The sequence below is a fragment of the Vipera ursinii genome (genome assembly GCF_947247035.1).
Source record: "Vipera ursinii genome assembly, chromosome: 1".
In the NCBI taxonomy this organism is placed as follows: Eukaryota; Metazoa; Chordata; class Lepidosauria; order Squamata; family Viperidae; genus Vipera; species Vipera ursinii.
Window position 1 is genome coordinate 315,861,795 of NC_139512.1, and position 22,707 is coordinate 315,884,501.

Sequence of the window (22,707 nt, forward strand, 5' to 3'; positions counted from 1 at the left end):
AAAAGCACACTTCCTTGGACCCACATGATGACACTATTTAATTGATGGGAGCTAAAGTGACCAATAGGGTTCTTTCTGAAAGCTTATGCATAGTTATTTAGTCTTCTTTGCTCTTGTTCACTCACAGTTAATATTCATTGGTTGTAGTATAATCCTACCTATGTTAATAAGAAACAAACTCCCATGGAATTCCAAAGAAGTATACACAGTGATACAAACTATTCTGAGAATAGGAAGAGAACCATAACCACACAGAAGACTGAATTTCAAGTTTTGACATTCCAGTTAAATAAATAAATAAATAAATACTATTAGCAGGCCCAGAAAATAACAAGAGAGAACCATTCATCTTTTACATCTAGTTGCATCTTGTAGTGTAATGAAAATGGGTCACACTATGAAGATGGCCATTTTTCTAGCATATCTTTCTGATGTTTTTAAATGTTTGCATACTCACTGATGAGAAAACAGCATTCTGCAATGACTCTGGTGGCTAGTGCATTCTTGTAACTGTGTGCGTATACTACCAGAGCTTGTTAAGATTTATATCTCAGAATAAAAGAATAAAAAGAACTCACCGTTATCTAAAAAAAATGATGGTACGTTTTTCCTTCTACTTTATCAAAAGTAAGGTGAGATAGAAGAGGAAGAAAAGAAATAAACCTGGCCATTAGTATTAGTATTAATTTTATTTGTATACCGCCCTTCTCCCGAAGGACTCAGGGCGGTGAACAGGGCAGTACATATTAAAAGACAAAATACAAAAATTAAAAGAGATTAAACAAAATGCCCACAGCTCTTACAATAAGTTAAAACACATTAAAAATAATAAAACCCGACCCCATCCCATCAGGCCAGGCCAGCTTGTTCGAAGAGATAAGTCTTTAGATCGCGCCGGAAGGAGCGCAGGTCGGGCACCATGCTTTGCTTTGGCTTGTATTGGTAACAATAACATAATTTATAATAGCACTCAAACTATATCCATCTTCACAGATTGCTTGGGTAGAACTAAAGACTAGAGATAGCTTTTGTCTCAGTGATAAATGGGAAAGAAGGATATCTTGGAGAATTAGGGTCAATTACTGCTAAGCTTGTAAGCCGCCCTGAGTCTTCGGAGAATGGCGGGATATAAATGGAATTAAAAAAAAAATTAGAACAGACAGGCCAACCCTAGATGTTTTCACACCTTGTGAATTCTTGAAGGCATCCCATTAGCCCATGTGGAAAAAGAATTCAACTATGGATGTTACTGGCTTACAGCTTCATTTTTCTATTATCATAAGCCATACCAGCAGACTCAACATCTAAAGTACATTGGGCTGGGCAAAGTTCTGATCTAGCAGAGTTCTTCATATATTCTTACATCCTTGTCATCACTAAGCCATACATACCAACTGTCTTCCCTAAGGAACATCTGTCTAAATAGTAGATAGCTACTGATTTCAGTCTGAACTGTGAGAATGACACTGACCTATGAACAAGAAGCAGACATAAGATATAATCAGAAAATATACTCAGGAAGTGAAACTGCAATTTGGGTTAGACAAGCTGAATGTCCTCCATGATTCGCTTAAAATAGAAACCTTGGCAAAAGTGATTTTTGCATCTGTCCTGCAAAAATCAAGTCCTTCCTGCAAAAGTTGAGTCTGACATGGAAAAATAAACAATGATGACATTTAGTTTTGCAATAGCAAAATATCTGACATTGCCAATTTCTACTAAAGCCTGAGAGTTTATAGAAAGACAGTTAACACCGCTAAAATATCACTTCTGCTCCTCTTGGGATTTGTGCTCCATAACAGGTCAGTATTTGGGCCATTCTCTTAGAGTCAAGCATGAAATCTTTTTAAGTGAATCACTTCCCATTTCCTCTCTCACCACACAAGAGTTTCCTTCTTTCATTACCAAGAATGTCAGAATTTTGAGAATGCAGAAAGCAACTGGAGCCACATGGTTCTCTAAAAATATCAGGCCTTTATGTGCTGGCAGTGACCAAAGGATCAAATAAGTTACTCCTTCCTTCTCATTCTTTCACATGCCTATCTCTACAGGGCAGCAATCAATATCTTCAGTTCAGGATATGATTCAGTATTGTGCTAGTGTCATTAACAAGGAGAGAGAAAGTATTTTTTGAAGAGAGGAAGGTAAGAAGCTCCTTTATACCAAGTCAGTTTGTTGGTCCATCTAGTTGTATTGTTTACTCTGATTGGCAAGCAGTTCTCCAGGGTTTCCGACAACAATGTCTGCATTCAATTATGTCTGTTGAGATGTCTGCTGCAGTTATGGGATAAGATCATAAAATGGCTGCAACCTTGCTCCCTCTGTAGTAGAAAGAAAACTGTGAAAAGGCTTCTTGTAAGAGGTCAACATAATTCCCATCCAGCCAGTGCTGAAAGCATAATAGGCTCATCTCTTTTCAGAAACATTCACCATATGGAAACAGGTATGTGGAAGATGGAGAAGCTTAGTCCCAACTCCATGTGACTATGCATTGGGAATAGAGATCTCAAAGATGGGATCTAATACGTATTTTTTACATGCATTTTTATTGTTTTTTTAAACTAATGAAAACAAAAGATACAAAACACAAAAAAGATGTGCATTTGTAGATACGTGGAAGCAGGCCTCCATTTGCAGATGTGTGATTCTGCAGAGTTCTTATTAAAAAGACTTTCTTTGAACATTATAAAAGAAAGACACATCCTGACTTTAATCCAAGCTCTCTAGATAGCTTATTGGGAAGTGGATATGTGTCCCTTCTCATTTTATCCCCCAAACAGATCTACAGAATAAATTGGGCTGACAGACTCCAAATTATCCAGGAAGAATGAGAGGAAAGAATATAGATATGGTAAGAAGAAAGCGGGAGACTCAAGCTGAGGCTCCAGCCTTTTTAATAATGATAAAAGGTTTTCTGAGTTTGTCCAATTCCTTGCCCATGGATCATCCAGAGGCTAAAAATTGGCCTTGGCCAGGAAATAATGATTATCACTATTATCTGGTAGCCATTTATCAACATTCAGATTCAGACCTGCAGCTTCCAGAGCCCAGAAGAGGAGGCAGTGTAAGAAACCGCATTCTTATTCTGCACAAAAGATAAATTAATTTGTTAAACACTTCCATTTCAGGATAAACTATGGCCTGAATAAATAGTTTACTCTGCTGTTTTTGCAAGCCCAGCATGACAGTGTTTTGGCTGACTCTTTGGGCAAAGAGTGCTCTTACAGACTCTCCTGAAGTCACTTTTAGGAGCCATATTTTGCATAATTCAGAGCAGCTGAGATTATCCTCTGTTTTAATATGGCTCTTATTCTTCATAAGGACATTACATTTTGGAGGCACTAGCCCCCTTACATCATAAAAAGAATGACTATTGCCACTGAAAATGTAACTGCCAAGAGTGCCACACTCTGTCCCAGTGGCCTTGTGCAACTGTCCCATGATCACTAACCGTCAGCATTTACTACCCTGTTCAGTATGTATGCTAGAAGCCTTACATTGTGCACTCTCCAAGTGACTCATTTACATTTCAACAAACAACAAACAAATAAAAGTGAAGCCAGTCCTATTATCTACCTATGAATTAAAACTATATGCCATGTACCGGTGATGAGATCAGCACACTGAATACTCTCACATGAGATGGAGTGGATTTATTGCTAAACATATAAATCAAATTAATGCAGCTGCCAGCCTGCCTTCTTCCACCATCTTTCTGGTGAATGTGTGATACTGGCACTCCAGGCAGAAGGCTTGATGTAAGATATACTGATTTGCACAAACTCCTCCTTTTTTCATTCTGAAAGCAAGATTTGCATTGTTTGGACTGTCTCACAACCAGAAATTTTAGCCATAGGAGGGGATTGGACAGGAGAAACAGTGGCAAGGAGGTGAACCTCACTAGAGTAGAAATTTTCCAAGCTTACCCACTTGTTTCAGGCATTTGGGAATGTTGTTTTGGTATTGCTTTAGCAATCATTGAATAGATTTGGAGGGACAACTCATTGATATAGAGAAGTAGAAAGGCAAAACTTCATATAAGAAGAACATATCAAGAAGTTTCTCTACCCAACCGACACACAGGGACACACATGATCTTTTTGCTTCCTTCTCCTACTGGTTGGTTTCTTGGAGGGAGCAGATGTAGAGCTCTGTGAAGAAGCTGCAGAGCTATAACATTTCAGATGTGATAGCAATAGGATAGCATGGTAAAAGTACATGTCCTTCCAGTAAAAGGTGGTAAAACTGGCTTATTGCCCCCCAAAAGGAAAGATAAAGGTAAAGTTTTCTTGAACATATTTGTGTCATTCTCTTACACAGCTGTTTGTCATTGCTTATGGGTCTTGGTGGTCTCTCGTCCAATACTAAGCAGATCTAAACCTGCTTAGCTTTTTAAGATCAGCCAATGTTAGCTATATACTGCCATCTAGCTGGACAAAGGCAAGAGAGAGAGAGAGAGAGAGAGAGAGAGAGAGAGAGAGAGAGAGAGAGAGAGAGAGAGAGAGAGAGAGAGAGAGATTGGGTTTCTATTTAAATTTAACTAACTGCAACCTTGGATTTTGGAGGTGGAAGCTCTGAGAATGAAGTCATCTGTGCTTCTGCAATGCAGGATAGGCTACAGGGGGCCTGAAAGCCACAAAATGCAGAAATATAAACATTAGCTGATCTGGATGAATGCATATTTTTATACAAATTTTTGGTGGTCAAGGATGTGAGGCATGGCAGATAGCCCTGGAAAGAGAGCCTAAACAGGGTGTGCCAAAACAGACACTCCAGCTATTCAGAGAGCTCTAGAGGACAGCACTATGACAAAAATGATCTAACTTAACTCCTTTTTCAGCTGAGAGATACAAAAGCTGCCAACAAAAATGTTAGGATTTGACAATACTTGGCACAAAGAGTTGAAACATAAATCTGTACTTGTAAGTCGTAAGGCCTTCCAGAAGATGTGATAAATCCCTTCCAAAGCATGGAAAAGTATGCCTGGCCGATAGAAAATTACTTCTTCTGCCTGGACTTGCCAAAAGAAAGGAAGCATGAAAAAAAAATGCACAGGAGATTTTCCAGTGCCAGACACACCATTTCATTTAATAAGCACACCTCATAAAACATTGGAGAAAAAAATTAATGATGGTAATTTACTGTATGCACATTATACATAGTGACTCGTTTTGAAAGCAGCAACATTAAAAGACTGCCTGAGGGACTGAAAGGTTATGGAGACTGTGATAAAGTAAAAAGACATTAATCAAATAAAATGGTAATAATACGTTACTGTTTTACACTCAGACTGGATTTTCATCTTTAAAGCTTTCTGTAACTGAAATTAATGCTCAAGTTTTATGGTTACCAGGTAGAGGAATTCTTCAGTCTCTTCACATTCCACATGCTGCTCATTAGGTGCCAGGCCAAGGCATTTGGGCTGTTTGGGTTAGACTAGCAATGGGGTGCCTTCCCAAAAGTCAAAGTGCATTGTAGCCATGTCCAAATAGGTTATTTTGATACCCAGGCCAGAAATAATTCATTTCTCCCCAGCTGAGGGAATGAAAACACAGGAATAATAAATGAAATAAACATTTTTCAGGGCTCAGGATCTCTAATTCATAGGGGACCAATTATCAAGGAATTTGACCTGCCTACTATAAAGCGATTCTTACTAACTGTGCCAATGGCAAGGCCAGCCCTGTTAGAGACAATTGTTCCTAATGTTCAATTTGAGGAACATGAACATTAGCACTATCATGTTCAGTTAATAAATTGGTTGGGCTAATTGATTTTCTTTTTCATTGAGTGAAATAGCTAGATAGCAGTTGTTAACTTAGAAAATGAGACCTCTCTTCTAAGATGAATATGCTATGGGAGGACATAAGCACAGATCATTAGATCAAATGCATCAAATGGAAATGCAATTCAGAAATCACAGTTTCTGACAAATTAATCTTTAGAGCACCCTAAAAGACACATTCAAAGATGGTGTCTTCAAAGAGATGTATGAATAAGCTAAAAATAAAGTCCTGTATTCATTTCTCCTGGCCTTACTGCTTTGTGTAAATGCAAATATTATATACAGATTTAGTTGCGTGATGAATAAAATAAATTATTCATCTTTGAAATTCAAAAGTTTATCAAGCTTATAATGCAGTAGTCCCTGTGAGAAGCACACCAAAATGTCAATTCTTTTCCCTTCTTCCCCACTAGGATGATCACTGCAGAATAATGGAGGTCAGTGAACACCCTCAAGTGCCACCATAAATGCTTTGCACTGCAGGCAGGCGATTGGTGCTCTGTAGCGGCTGCATTGCTCATACAAGGCATTTCCTTCACAGTTTGACGTTCTTTCATTTAGAATAGCAATGTCAATAGTCAAAGAATAAGTGGTAAGATGTTTTCAATACTTTGGGAGAGGTTGGGCATGTTAAGGCTGCCCCAGAACTTCTTTTGTGTGCATACATGACCCACAACAGCTCCCTCAGACCACACAGCCAGTTTTCCATTTTCTTGATGTGTGAAACATATGAAAACTGAAGAGTAAACTGAAATCATCCGTTGAATGATGTGACCACCACATCACACCCCCATTTTGGGTCACTGTACACAACCATATGCTACTGGGGAAGAGCAGAGGGCTAGTACTAGTAGCGCCAGAAAGAATGAAGCGACTGGGCCAAAGCCGAAAGGACGCTCAGCTGTGGATGTGTCTGGTGGTGAAAGGAAAGTCCGATGCTGTAAAGATTTTTTCTCCATAGGAACCTGGAATGTAAGATCCATGAATCAAGGAAAACTGGACGTGGTCAAACAAGAGATGACAAGACTGAACATTGACATCTTAGGTATCAGCGAACTAAAATGGACAGGAATGGGTGAATTTAATTCAGATGACCATCAGGTATACTACTGTGGGCAAGAATCCTTCAGAAGAAATGGAGTAGCCTTCATAGTCAATAAAAGAGTAGGAAAAGCAATACTGGGATACAATCCTCAAAATGACAGAATGATCTCAGTTCGAATCCAAGGGAAACCATTCAATATCACAGTAGTCCAAGTCTATGCCCCAACCACCAGTGCTGAAGAGGATGAAATTGACCAGTTCTATGAAGCACTACAGCACCTTATAGAACTAACACCAAAAAATGATGTTCTTATCATCATGGGGGATTGGAATGCTAAAGTAGGAAGCCAAAAGATAACTGGAATAACAGGCAAGTTTGGCCTTGGAGTGCAAAATGAAGCAGGGCACAGGCTGATAGAATTCTGTCAAGAGAATACGATGGTCATAGCAAACACTCTTTTCCAACAACCCAAGAGACGGCTCTACACATGGACATCACCAGATGGTCAACACAGAAATCAGATTGACTATATGCTCTGCAGCCAAAGATGGAGAAGCTCTATACAGTCAGTAAAAACAAGACCAGGAGCTGACTGTGGCTCAGACCATGAGCTTCTCCTTGCAAAGTTTAGGCTTAAACTGAAGAAAGTAGGGAAAAGCACTAGGCCAGTCAGGTATGAATTAAATCATATCCCTGTTGAATATACAGTAGAGGTGACAAATAGATTTAAGGAATTAGATCTGATAGACAGAGTGCCTGAAGAACTATGGACAGAGGTTCGTGACATTGTACAACAGGTAGCAACCAAAACCATCCCAAAGGAAAAGAAATGCAAGAAAGCAAAATGGCTTTCTGAGGAAGCTTTGCAAATAGCTGAGGAAAGGAGGGAAGCCAAAGGCAAGGGAGAAAAAGAAAGATACACCCAATTGAATGCAGAATTCCAGAGAATAGCTAGAAGAGATAAGAATGCCTTCTTAAATGAACAGTGCAAAGAAATAGAAGAAAACAATAGAATAGGGAGGACCAGAGATCTTTTCAAGAAAATTGGAGAAATGAAGGGAACGTTTAATGCAAAAATGGGCATGATAAAGGACCAAAATGGCAGGGACCTAACAGAGGCAGAAGAGATTAAGAAGAGGTGGCAAAATTACACAGAAGAACTATACAAGAATGAGCTTAACGTCCCTGATAATCACAATGAGGTGGTCACTGACCTGGAGCCAGACATCCTAGAATGTGAAGTGAAGTGGGCCTTAGAAAAGCTGAGCAACAACAAAGCTAGTGGAGGTGACAGTATTCCAGCTGAGCTATTCAAAATCTTAAAAGACGATGCAGTAAAAGTGCTACACTCAATTTGCCAGCAAATTTGGAAAACTCAACAGTGGCCACAGGATTGGAAAAGATCAGTTTACATTCCAATTCCTAAGAAAGGCAGTGCCAAAGAATGTTCAAACTATCGCACCATTGCACTCATTTCTCATGCTAGTAAAGTCATGCTTAAAATCCTACAAGCTAGACTTCAGCAGTATGTGGATCGAGAACTACCAGAAGTGCAGGCAGGATTTCGAAGAGGCAGAGGAACTAGAGATCAAATTGCCAACATACGCTGGATCATGGAGAAAGCTAGGGAGTTCCAGAAAAACATCTACTTCTGCTTCATTGACTATGCTAAAGCCTTTGATTGTGTGGATCATAACAAACTGTGGCAAGTTCTTAAAGAGATGGGAGTACCAGACCATCTTATTGGTCTCTTGAGAAACCTATATGCGGGTCAAGAAGCAACAGTGAGAACTGGACACGGAACCACTGATTGGTTCAAAATTGGGAAAGGAGTCCGGCAAGGCTGTATACTGTCGCCCTGCCTATTTAACTTATATGCAGAGCACATCATGAGAAAGGCAGGGCTAGATGAATCAAAAGTTGGAATTAAGATTGCCGGAAGAAATATCAACAACCTAAGATACGCAGATGATACCACTCTAATGGCAGAAAGTGAAGAAGAACTAAAGAGCCTCTTGTTGCAGGTGAAGAAGGAGAGTGCAAAACTTGGGTTGAAACTTAACATTAAGAAAACCAAGATCATGGCATCTGGCCCTCTCAATTCCTGGCAAATAGATGGGGAAGAAATGGAGGTAGTGACAGATTTTATTTTCCTGGGCTCTAAGATCACTGCAGATGGGGACTGTAGCCAAGAAATTAAAAGACGCTTGCTCCTGGGGAGGAAAGCCATGGCAAATCTAGACAGCACACTAAAAAGCAGAGACATCACCCTGTCAACAAAAGTGCGTATAGTCAAGGCTATGGTCTTTCCAGTTGCAATGTATGGTAGTGAAAGTTGGACCATAAGAAAGGCTGAGCGCCAAAGAATTGAGGCCTTTGAACTGTGGTGCTGGAGAAGACTCCTGCGAGTCCCCTGGACTGCAAGGCGATCAAACCGGTCAGTCCTAGAGGAGATCAATCCTGACTGCTCTTTAGAAGGCCAGATCCTGAAGCTAAAACTCAAGTACTTTGGCCACCTAATGAGAAGGAAGGACTCCCTGGAGAAGAGCCTAATGCTGGGGAAGATCGAGGGCAATAGAAGAAGGGGACGACAGAGAATGAGGTGGCTGGATGGAGTCACTGAAGCAGTAGGCGTGAGCTTAAATGGACTCCAGAAGATGGTAGAGGACAGGAAGGCCTGGAGGAATGTTGTCCATAGGGTCGCGATGGGTCGGACACGACTTCGCAGCTAACAACAACAACAACACAACCATAAATGGCATCAAAACCATTTTGTCATATACTGGTGTATGAATGTATAATGTATAATTCATCTGATTAAATAGATAAAAAACAAATAAAATGAGGCTAAAATATTTTGATCTGTTGATAGTCCCATGCTTTTTTTTTCTGAACCACCTCTCCATCATTGTTTCACATCTACAAAATAAAATGAATTGTAGCAAAGAGAAAAAATAGGCACAGTACAAGACATTCAGAATCTTGGTTTGATTTTGTGACTCTGAGGCAAAATCTATGGGCTTCTACAATTACAGGAAAGTGCCCCAACATGGATGAGTAGATTAAGTATGTCATTTGAAACTGACCATATGTGTTATTATTTATGATTAGTCAAAATTTCACGTTTTGCTTACAAATCTCTCTTCTTTGCTTTGCCTTTTTTCATGTCTCTTCTAATTTCCTGAGATTAAAAGGCAACGTTTGCAGTTTATGGCTGTTTGTAATTAAATAATCCAACAGGCTACTTCTGGTGAACACAAAGCCTATACTGTCTGCAGATGCCCAGAGATTTCAGATTGCAGAGGGTGTGAATCCAGCTGAAATACTTTGTAGAGCCACATATCCTTACAGGTGTGTCTCTAACACAGCATTATGCTTTCTGTGATGGTAGACATTACATATTTATACTTTATCAATCTCCATTGGGAAAGCAAGAACTTGAGCTTACATGCTTCATACGTACACCCAAATTTTCCTCTTTGTTGCTTATTTGTTAATATTATGTAGCCAGATTGAGACCACTCTTCCGAGGATTTTGTTCTCAACTGTGCCAGTCACCCCATCAAAAAGGTGCAGAATAATAAATCATAATTTAATATCAGTATATGGGAATAGTGACTACAGATTCAAAGTCCATTTCTAATATGGGTTGGAATAATTTGAAATCATTTGATATTTACTAGTTAAAAGTCCAAATGTTGATCCTACTCAACTCAAAGCTTGGGAGCCATAGCATGTAACAAATGTTGATGCTGCAATACCATACCATAAAGGAAAATACATTTTCATTGGGTTTGGTGGGGAAGAAAGAATTAAGTGGGGACAATTTTGCTTTCAAAGTTGAGGGACATTGCAGTTCTGCTCATCCAGCCACAATATCTTTCTTGATGAATGGAGAGGCCTGGAAGAGAGGCTGATTTATTGTTCACTCTGCCTTTTTTACCTCAGCTTTTATTCTTGAACAGGTAGATGCTGCTGCCTTGTGGGCTGCCTTGACTACCTGATAGACTCACCAACAGTTTCATTTTGTGGAAATGGCCAGTGAGGTACCCTCTTGCACTTCTTTCCTTCCAGCCCATTCCATCACATCCAGGAAGGGGCATTTTCTCATGCCGCAAAAAAACCCTTTCAGCCAATCGGTCTGAAATATTCCAAGGATATTGCTCACAATAGGAACCATTTCCACTGCCAAGTGTAATCTGTCTCAAAACAAAGTTATGTATGTTAAAAAGGGGAGGGGGGGTACATATTCGCCTCCCCTTCCCTGTGATCATAGATTTCTGTTTAAGTTTGGCAGCATTTAGTTTTCCTCTAAGTATACTTTCTTGGTGAAATATAAAAAAAACCTATTTCAAGGGAGCATAGTTTGAAAATCTGTACATCAACTTCTATGAAATTTGGAATACTTCTTCCCAGTGCTTTTTTTCTAAAAAAAAAAAAAAGGTGCCGGAACTCTCATCTTGGCGGGTGCAGGAGGCAGGGGGGGCGGTGCTGCTGCTGCGGGCTGCCCCCTGGGGCTGGAGCCAGCACGCCTGGTGCTGTGGGAGCAGTGGGGCCCGCTCTATACGGCAGGGCTGTGCAAGCTACATTAATTGAACACATGGCACACATCACAAATCCGATTCGTCTTTAATGCACTATTCTTTTGCATTACTGTAGGACATTTAGAAACGCCATTACGTTCTTATGCTTCCAAAGCATTCTTCCTTATCTTCCTGGTACATTGATCACCATAAAAATACTCAAGGTCTCTTGGCATAAGAATAAGTATGGTATTTAAGGAACGCAATAGAAAGCATTCACAATGCAGAATGTATTTAAATTTCATTTTGTTTGAGGCAACTTCTTATAAAAGAATTGCCATTAATTTGTTTTAATAAAATAATTTAAATGAATTTTTCACTTGATTTCAAATTAAATGAATTATATTGGTTGACAATGAGATTTTTTTTAAGTACAATTGCCAAATGCAATAAACTGGTTTTAGGTATATGTGTGCAGTAATTATTTCAACACCAATACATTTTAACAACATATTCTAAATGTAAATGAATGCAAATGCAAATTATACAATTTTTTGTGCAAAAATAAAACAAAATAACAGATTTAAGAGCTGTTACCATTAGTTATCCTTAGATAAAAAATAATTCCATCATCCAAAACTTTGTTATACTGTATTTAACGAACAGATGCTTTGGGTTTTAAAAAAAAGACTGACTACATTTCATTGTGTATCACCATGGCATTAAAACAAAATTTGAACAGTGTATGAAAAATAAAGGTTCCTTAAAGGTCTGCTGGCTATATCCATACATTTTCCTTGATAGCACTCTATTGCCTTCTTTTTAGCATTTTTTTCAACTTCCCAGCTTAAAAAAGGTAAGGTGTCCTGCACCAGGAGCTGAAAGTTTGTTTAAGCAGGTTGCTAGGCAACCTGTTCACACTTGGCCCTTCTTACCCTCCCACTTTTGAATTAGCCCGTACAGAATGCGTTTCCTTCGATTTGAGCTATCTGAAGGCCCGTCGCTGCGATGCATTCTGCTGCTCTGCAATCTGGCTGCCTCCTTGGTGTGCTGCTGAGGAGAATTTGGCTCTCCGGAACAGTTTACTTCAGCTTTTTCTTTTTCTGTGTGTGCAAAAAAAGGTGCCGGAATGCCATTCTGAGCGTTCTATGGGGAAAAAAGCCCTGCTTCTTCCCTTTCAAAATGGTCTATATTTTTTCAGGATTTCTTTTTAGATTTGTCCTAGAAACAAAAACAAAACAAACAATTGAAAAACTACAACCATTGACATGTTTATATCTCTACCTTGCTTAATGTTGGCACATTTTTTTTCTGACAGCATCCAGGGTATGAATGTGATTAAGCCGCTTCAGAGCAACCCAGGCCTCGGGAGCTAGCAATAGAATTGGATTGGATGATCCCTTGGCACTTCTAACAGCTATGCCAGGGGTACTGAACAAGAATGAAAATGAACAAAGGCAAATGCTTCTACTGTACATTCCCCAAGCTTTAGCCTTGCTGTAAAAATAACCTGACAATCGGTAGAAGTCAGGAGAGAAGGGAACACAGACCATACAGTTCTGAGTGAAAAAAACCCACTCTTTTCTAGCTTAACTTGTGGGACGAAATACAGAAATCTGAACAGTAACTCTGCATTTTGCCCTGCAGGGGAAACAGAAAGTAAACATTTATGGATGGAAGACTATTATTTATCACGGGGAAATGGCACATAGGAGAAAGGTTAAAAACACACCACCCCCAATGCTGCCATTCCAATCAAATCCTCCCTCTCTGATCATGTCCCTCCAAACCTAATTAGATTGCAATTCCCATCAACCCTGATTATTTGCCATTGCTAATAGGCTGATTGGAAGGCCACATGTAGCCTGTTCTAGATGTCAGATCCTAGACAAAAGCAAGTTTTTGTCAAAGATGGGACAGTAACTGCCTAGCTTTCCAGTTTGTTACTTGATACCGATGGTGACAGAGGCAAAAGTCAGACAAAACAAATCTCTCAGCCAGAACATTAGTTTTCTTTCAGAGACCAAGGTGTTTAGCAGTAGAATTCCTAAAGACTCTGCTATTACGATAATGTTGCTGAAGCCAACCCTCTAGTGGCCAGAGAATTAAGCAAAGTTTACAGTATTTGGTGAATGCCAGCAGATCCTTGCACGTGTTTATTTGTCTAGAATTCTTAAAAATCACGCATGAGTTGAAATTTGCTGCTGCCTAGATTAAGGTAATTGCGTGAGACAACGGGTGTGTATGTGCACGCAGAGAATGAGGTTGCCAGAATTTTGTGCTATTGAGCTCTTTAGCCTCGAATGCAGCATAAACAGAAGAGCTGGCCTGACATGCATCTTGATGACTTGAAGTGGTTTTGGAAATGAAGTCCACATATGTAATAGCTCTTCTCAGTTTTCGAGGAGAAGATTTATTCAGAAATAAATTTAACTAAGGGTGGATGGGGAAGAGAGAAGCAGAAAGGGCATTTGGAAGCTGAATGAGTGCCAAGAGCTGAAGCTACCAGCTTCCATAGAGACAGCTGCAACATTTCAGGGTGTAAAGTCAGCAAATTTCCATAGTCCTTGCTGCCAGGGACCACAAAATGGTTTCAAACAACGGCTCACTTCATGATATTTTTGTGCACGCTGTCTCCCCCCTCCCTCTCCCCCCCTCTCTCTGTCTCTCTTTCCCTCTTTCTCTTCCCCCCTCCCCTCATTTTTTTAACGGTCCTTCCACTGCTGAGTGGGCAGCATGCATTAAGCTAGCAGATTAATGAAAATGTTTCACTGGCACAAGATTTTTTAGATGGCCTCAGTGCAAAATTGCTTGCAGATTGGAAAACAGCATGTTTCATTTCAAAGTCATTCTCTTCCCATACATTAGCACTTGTCAATGTGGCCATTAAGCACAGTCAGTGCAGAAATTTAATTACAAAACCATTTATTTTATTGAAAGAAAAATAAACTTAAGCTACCTCAAAATGCATTAGGTGGGTTCAAAACTTGTTCAGCTGATAACACCCAAGGGTAGAGAGGCTGCAGCAGAAATAATGTGCCTTTCATGTGTGGTAGGGACTCAATATTAGAAACAGCTGCCTGTAAGTCACTCTTTATTTAAGTTCTATTATGAATTTAAGATCAACCAACTTAATAACTAAACTTTCTGGACCCGCAGTTAGAGATACAGCTGTGGTGTTCATTCTATCATTGTGTATATATGTGTGTTTTTATTTGGGATTAAACAAAATGAGTTTAGATTTTAAATGTAAGGAAAACAAATAGAGTTATCCAACCATCCTGGCTACTCTTAGCTCATGCTTAGCTTTTGTTTGAAGAATGTGAGATCAGTTGGTGGTGTAAAAGGGAGTCAGAAAAATGTGCTGGTCAATGAACGAGAAAAATGTCTCAGATGTCGGTCTCTAGTAGATTACAAAGGTCTTATAGTCAATAGGGAACAGTGAACAAACACTGACAATATTACCAATTTCAATTGTAGAACATTCTGATATTATGCACCAAACTGCCTCAGTAGTAATGAACTACCAATAATGGATCCATTGGGTTGCTCGGCTTGAAGGAGAAGCAGTTGAAGAAAGGTGGTTTGGATGGATGGATAGTTTACAATACAGTTCCCTCACCACTACGTCTGAGCCACTACCCATATTTTCTCACAGGCATCTCTGGAAAAGAGGTAATGGAGGTGTCCAGTTGATTCAAAATATTTTTTTGTAGTTCTGCTAATCTCATTTAAAGTTGTACAACATGGTGGATAAGAACCAGTCAAGGGCATATGAAATGAGAGACTGGACTGAAAAGTTTGATTCTGAGGTACAGTGCAAACATTTCAGATGGAGGCTAGGATACTGGAAATCTGGGTTGGGCCAAGATGCCTACAAGAAATCTCACTGATTTTTTTACAGCCTTTTTGTTTCCAATTGTCAATTGTCAGAGGTTGGTGGCTACATTCCTTCATGCTTCTAGGTGCCTGGGCCTCTAGTTAAATGTTTGTACAAACACCTCATTTTCACATGCACACATCTATTGAAATATCATATTCCCCTCCTTCCTTTTTCTTGCTTCCACTGGAGCAGAGAATCCCTGGGAAAGAAGAGAATGTACAAAAATAATTGAGTGTGCAGCAACCTTGTGTGGAGATGGAGGATTTTCCTTTGTGTTTGTGGAGACAGTTGCTGCCTCTGGCCATGTTTCCATCACTTAAAGCAGGGGTCCCCAACCCCTGCTCCGTGGACTAGCACTGGTCCGGCATTCCAGCAACCGACCGAACAAACAAGCAAAGTCCCATCCGCGGGATGCAGGCAACCTGCAAAACCATATCCGCTCTGGTCTGCAGAAAAATCTTTCTCCATGGAAACAGTCCCTGCTGTCCAAATGATTGGGGCCACTGTCTTAAAGTACCTTTATAGAATTCCTCAGCCATCCCTGTAGTGATACAAAGCCTGTGCTCGTTACTTTTATTTTGGCAAGTCAAGGGTTCCCCTACCGGCTGGGGAATTCTGAGTGTTGAACTTAAAGCTGGCAAGATTTGAGAAACACTGCTCTAGATGCTATAAATTGCTAGTGTGGAAAGGACCAAGACTGTGACTTGCCACTGCTATCAGTAGTGGAAAAGCAGGTTAAATACTTAACAAACATTTAACACATATCTCCCTTGCTTCTCAGCTAACAAAGAGAGAGAGAGAGCCTGTGGCCTAGGGGTTAAAACAATTGCCTAATGTGCAATCAGCCCAGGTTTGAATCTCAGAAAGGTATGGCTGACTGATGAGAACAAATAAGTTTGAAATGCATATCAGTCTCCCTTTAATTCTTTGTTAGCAATCCAAAAAATTTACACAAATATGAGCTGTCACTACTGTGACCACTGCCTGTGGATGGCCTTGGGTTAGGCTGAAACAGGAAATAAGATTTGTCCCATGTTTGGGGCCTAGCAAGGTAATCTAAATACTTAACAAACATTTTATATATACCTACCTACGGGAGCACCTTCTGCCGATGTCAGCACCCCACCGTCCTGTGCGCTCCCACAGAGAGGGCCTCCTCAGGGTGCCACCGCTCAAGGAATGTCGGCTGGTGGCCCCCAGGGGGAGGGCATTCTCAGTGGGTGCGCCAGCCCTCTGGAACACCTTACCTACCGAAATCCGGATGGCCCCTGACCTCCGTACCTTCCGTCGCGACTTAAAAACTTTTTTGTTCCAGCAGGCTGGCCTGGCATGATAGCGTTAATTGGGGTCCCAGTTTGTGTTCATTAGTGTTTCTTATTATTTTATTGTTCGGTCTGTATACTTCTTCCTTCCTCTGTACACCGCCCCGAGTCCCTCGGGAGAAGGGCGGTTTATAAAAACTAATATATATATATATATATATATATATATATATATATATATATATATATATATATATATATATATATATATATACACACACACACACACACACACACACACACACACACACACATACATATATTTATGTAAATTACTAACAAAGAATTAAGGGAGACTGATATCAGTCTCCCTTAATTCTTTGTTAGTAATTTACATAAATATATGAGCTGTCACCGGTGTGACTACTGCCTGTTCGATGGCCTTCAAGATAGGCTGAAACAGGAAATAAAGATTTGTCCCATGTTTGGGGCCTAGCAAGGTAATCTAAATAGTTAACAAGTATTTGACATATACATATATATACATATACATATATATATATATACATATATATATATATACATATATATATATATACATATATATATATATATATACATATATACATACATACAGTAAATATAAATATGTGTGTGTGTGTGTGTGTGTGTGTGTGTGTGTAGGTATGTGTACATACATAGTCAAGGACGTATCACTGATGGCACAGCTTACAATTTTTCTTCATTTCAGGCAAGAAATGAAATCAAAATCCAATGGAACCAAAAAAGGAAATGGGGAAATGGGGTTAAAGCTTGTAAAAATGCATGTGGAGGATCAGAGCAAAGGCAAGCTAATGCATTGTTGATCAAAAGAGATTTTTGTGAGAGCAATACAAACGCTGGTTGGGAGAATATCACATCTCACTTAATAAAACTGCATGCCAGCATAGACTCTTTTCCTTGTATCCAGACTCTGCATTGGCAGTTTCAGCTGTCTAATTTCAGGGTTTTTCAATGCATTTACCAATTACTATGAAATAGATTCTTCCAATAAAATTTAAGTATTTTTACAGGCATATAACTTCAACAAAAGGGGTATGCATAGCATGTGACTACACTCATATCAAGCAGACTTAAATGATCCTATCTTTATAAAGTCCACTGTAGGATCTCCCATCTAAATTTATTTGCAGGTTGTAAGATAAATAAAATTTGGGTTTTGCTTGTCTAAATCTTGTGCTGCATTTTTTTTAATCTGACATATTACATATGTCACAATATATAATTCATACTTTAGGATAAATGTAGGTATAAATGTATATATATTTTTAAAAGGTGCTTAAATATATATGTATGGATTTCCATGTATATTTTTCTACTGTAAAGACAATAATGGTGAAAAAGACAGAATGGATTGATGAACATGTGAAAATTGCATATAGACAAGAAATGGGTGGATTTCTTGTTTTCTTTCAAAACAAAAATATCTGTAATACAGTAGTTTTTTATGTATATGTTGGACGTTCCTTGGAGATGTGTGGTATGTTAGGTTAAGTTTGGGCTACCAGATCAGGGGTGTAAAATTCTGGACAAAAATTAAACATCAGGCAGGAAATGCAAAGAACTCTCTGGGGGTTTTTCAACCCTGAACTGGTAACAAACATTGCACTGCAAGTGGTAACTGAAGAGCCATAAGATTTGCATAGTATTACAATATATTGATTTACTTTTCATACCACACATATACAGTTGAATGCACTATATTATAATATAGATACACATACAGATAAATAATTATAATATTTATTTAAACTTACAGAAGTATATTTGCTTCTGCATATCATTTCTATTAACCAAAAAGTAGGAAATAAAAAAAATGAATAATAAAAATGTTAGGAAAATGCCAAGCCAATCTGCTAGGATTATAAACAATGCAAAGTACTTAATCTTGTGACAGACACATTCTATGTGCCAGTTGATGATGGTGTGTTTAAATAATATGAAAATGTATAAAATATATAAAAATAATCTGAAATATTATTTAAAATGTCTGATGGATTAAATTAAGCCATGTATAGTTTTTCCATAATTCGGCAACATTTTACTTACTAAACATCTGGGTTACAAACAGTGGTGGGATTCAGCCAGTTTGCACCAGTTCAGCAGAACTGGTAGCTAATTTTTTATTACCAGGCCCAGAATGGACTTCTGGAAGAGGCATCCACACAGAGAACTGTTTGTTCACATATTTGAATCCCACCACTGATTACAAACTACGGTATATAAGACTTAAACCATCTTGGCTTTTTAGTTAAGCTCCTGATATGAACTAGGCCCAGGCTTTCTCCAGCAGATCAACAGAAGGACCAAGACACAAGGCCATGAATTGGATACAAAAAATTCATGACTATGATTTCAGAGTTTTTCAAATCTTGAAAAATTAGGAGCAGAAGTGATGCACCTTTTTACCATTTGAGGGAAAATAAAAAAATTGAAAGAAACATCTTTATATTGGAGATATTTACAGTGCTGACATTATCTTAATGGTTCAGAGTAAATATGCCTTTCGCTAGTTTTCTTAGTCAAAAAGCCAGTTGATTTGAATTCAGTACGATGCTTAGAAAATACTAGAGTATGACAGCTGTCCATCTTCTTTTGCTTCCAAGTTATGTTTTCAAGCAGAGCACTAATAAGCCACTGCAATCTGGCAACTGTCAGTTTCGTGAATACTCCTATGGGTTTCCTTGCATAACTGAGTGAACATAGGTATACTGTTAGCTGACAAGGCACTGCAGTCTGACAGCTGTCACTCCACACTTTGAAAGGTCTTTGCAGTAGTTATCAGTTTGAAGCAGGCGGCCCAGAAAATTCTTGAACTGATACCTGTAGTGAATAAATAGTAGCAGCATGTGTTCAACTCCTGCAGTGCAAAACAGCAAAGTCAAAGAATGTTGAATTCCATAAATGAAATGAAAGCTATTGACCCTGCAACACCCAACTTAGGCAGTGCTAAAAACAGTTTTTTTTTTAAAAAAATGATGAGTTATTTTGGAGAAGTAGGTAGAAGGGGCTAGACTAGAGAGAGGCTATTTAAACACAGATCTCTGAAACTTTTGCACAGCTGTTTTACTTTCCTTCTGTCTTCTTACCTGGGTTGCCATTGTCACTAAAGAGATTACCTATTTGTGCAAATATTATTATTAAAAGAATTGTATTCTTCAATTAAAAGTATGCAGGATCTTTTTGAACTTTCACAATGTAGCTACATACAGCCAGTTTCCATCTAAAAAGTTACGCTAAATCCTGCAAAGTACCCTCCAGCCATTATTTCCTTTCAAAAGAACCAGTAAATAATGTATTTCAATTTATAGCTTCAAGGCTGTATTTAAAATCGTTGGCTGGAGTCAGGACGTTCTATTAAATTTACATTCCCTTGACCATTGTGGCATCACAATTTAAACTAAGGCTTAAAAAAAAAAAGAAATCACCAATGTGTATTGTAGCATGAATACAATATACATCTGGAAAATACTTTAGTAGGATATTGTAAGCAAAACAAAAAAAGAAAAGAAAAGATTATACTGTGACAAAATAAGTCATAATTTTCTCATAATGCATGAACTTGTGAGAAGCAAATAAAAGATTTATCTATACTAGTTTCATGGCCCTGTATTATTCCAAAATACATTTCTTGGTGGGTTGTAAAAGCAACTGTATTCTGCATTTAAAAGCATGTGCAGTCGCTGACTTTTAAGCAGAATTTTACAAACTAGTACATCGTTTGGATTCATATATTTACATATTATCAAGTCACAGTGCTTCAGGGCAATGTAAGACAACAATTTCATTCCAAGCCTGTCTTCAAAAAGTATGCTTTTAAAATCTGTTTGGACATTAGTGGTTTTCAAAATTTTGATCTTCAGTAAACACTTGCATGACTGCTTGGCAAGCAAAGAATCTCTGATCATCTGCCATAGAATCCCAGTGCACTGCAGAGACTTCTGGGATAGTTCAGCCTACGCTCGGAACCCAAGATGATACAAAAGTGTATAATACAAATATCCAAAGGAACATTTGCCACCAAGACCAAAAAGCACATTTTATTGATTATGCTTAGTCCATACTGAGTTTTTTCGAACCCCTTCCTTATTTTATTCTCTATTTTTTTAGCATATTTATACTTTGATGTTTCCTAGAGTTTTCTAATACCTTCATATACTGTATTATTACCCAGAAACTTAAATGTTTTATTAGTATAAGCAGTTATTTAAAATACAAAAAGGTTGTCTACTTAGTCTATTGGAAACAATGCATCAAACCTATACTCTATAAGTTGGCCTTTAAAATATACACAATGCTACCCTGGCATTGTGTCAACTGATTTGAAACTCATCCAATTTGGTACAAAACACATTGTGATGTGAAAATGTTGTCCTGGTACTCATCGTCTGTTTGGTACTCAGTGCACAAACTAGAACTTGTCGGTGTTGACTGCCTCGTGACTCCCTACAGGAAAAATTTGGTTGATACTCTTTTTTTTCTTACTCATCACATCTCCTGGAACCAATTAACAATGAGTACCAAGGTGCCACTGTATCTGAAAAAATATATTTAACAATACAGTTAATGAGAATATTTACAAAAATAATGGTTTAGAGAGCAATCATATGGTGTCAGAGATAACATTCTTGAGGCCTAAAATAGCCCAAGATTTCCCCTTCAAAGCAAGAGCAGGACAATAACTTGGTGGGGGGGCAGGAAGTCTGGGACCACTCACCACGGCTGATTCACCACAGTGACTTGCCATGGCCAACTTGCATGGGACAATTCAACGCAGGGTATCTGAACGCAAGATAATTGTAATGTTATCCACCACGGTTTCTTCAACATTATTTTAATTTTTGTCATTCAAAATTCATTTTGTCCCTCTTTTAGCACCTTTTCTTTAATGATTCTATTCCACTATTTCTTTGATATTAGTGTAACTCTTGTATTTCTCGATTCACTTATTGCCATTTATAAGAGAAGTGAGCCGATTGTGGTGAGCCTGCCGTGGTGAGTTGTCCCATTCTGACTTAGGGGAGTGGGGTGGGGGAAAGAGAGCAATCTACCTCATATTCCCATCCAGCCTTTTTATAGTTTATCAGGCTCTTTCTAAAAATGGGAAAATTGGAAAAGGCCAGAAAGATGCATGCAAGGAAGTTTTCAGTAGGCCTTAAATCCCAACCTTCCATTATGCTGTGGCATGTCTTGAGTAGTTTCTGGCACAATGCAAACAATGGGAGGGGCAGTTTTTAGGCTCTTTGTCAAACATAAAGATATATCTAGATTTGTTGTTATTTTATATTTTTATTGGTCATAGTGTTTATGATATCATTCTTATTTTTAGGTTTCCATTGCATTGACTGTTTTCACTTATGCAAATACAGACATACATGGTATGCAAAATGTTTTAAATTCTAACAATTTTGAACTCCAAACGTGTAATTCCAACTATCAGTTATTTTCTAATACTGTTCTAACCATTCCTGTAATGCTCTAAGTTAGGAAAATTGTTTCAAGCTCAAAATGTTTTGATTTGGGAACATTTTTGCACATTCCGCAGACACAACCCAGTGTCTGGTGCAATGCTGCACAGTGTTGGACCAGAACCATAGACCCAGTCGCTACCATGGAAACACATTGCATCAATGATTGGGTCAATCATTCTCTTGAAGCCCAACCTAATTATAGGATTTATGGCAATAAATCACTCTGAATTCCTGGAGCAAAGGTACACCATAAATAAATAAATTAGATAGATGATAGATGATAGATAAATAGATAGATAGATAGATAGATAGATAGATAGATAGATAGATAGATAGATATAGAAAGATAGATGATAGAGATGATGAGCTATATTTTACCTATGCCTCACTTCCTGCAACAGCTGGATCACTAAGCTTTATAATAAAATGTTTACCATTGCAAATGTATCTATATGTTCTTCTTTCCTTGAATGTTTTGTTTCAAATGTGGAGAAACAGATTCCCAGGGACTTCACTTAAAAGTCACAGTGGGAAACCAGCAATCCACAAACAGATCATTAGGAGGAAGAAATTCACATTATTTCTCTTGGTATTCCTGCTAAAGTTGTGGTAAGATTTAAGATGGATTGCTTTATCTGTTTGTTTATCTTTATTTGGATTCCTCTCCCTCCTCTATTT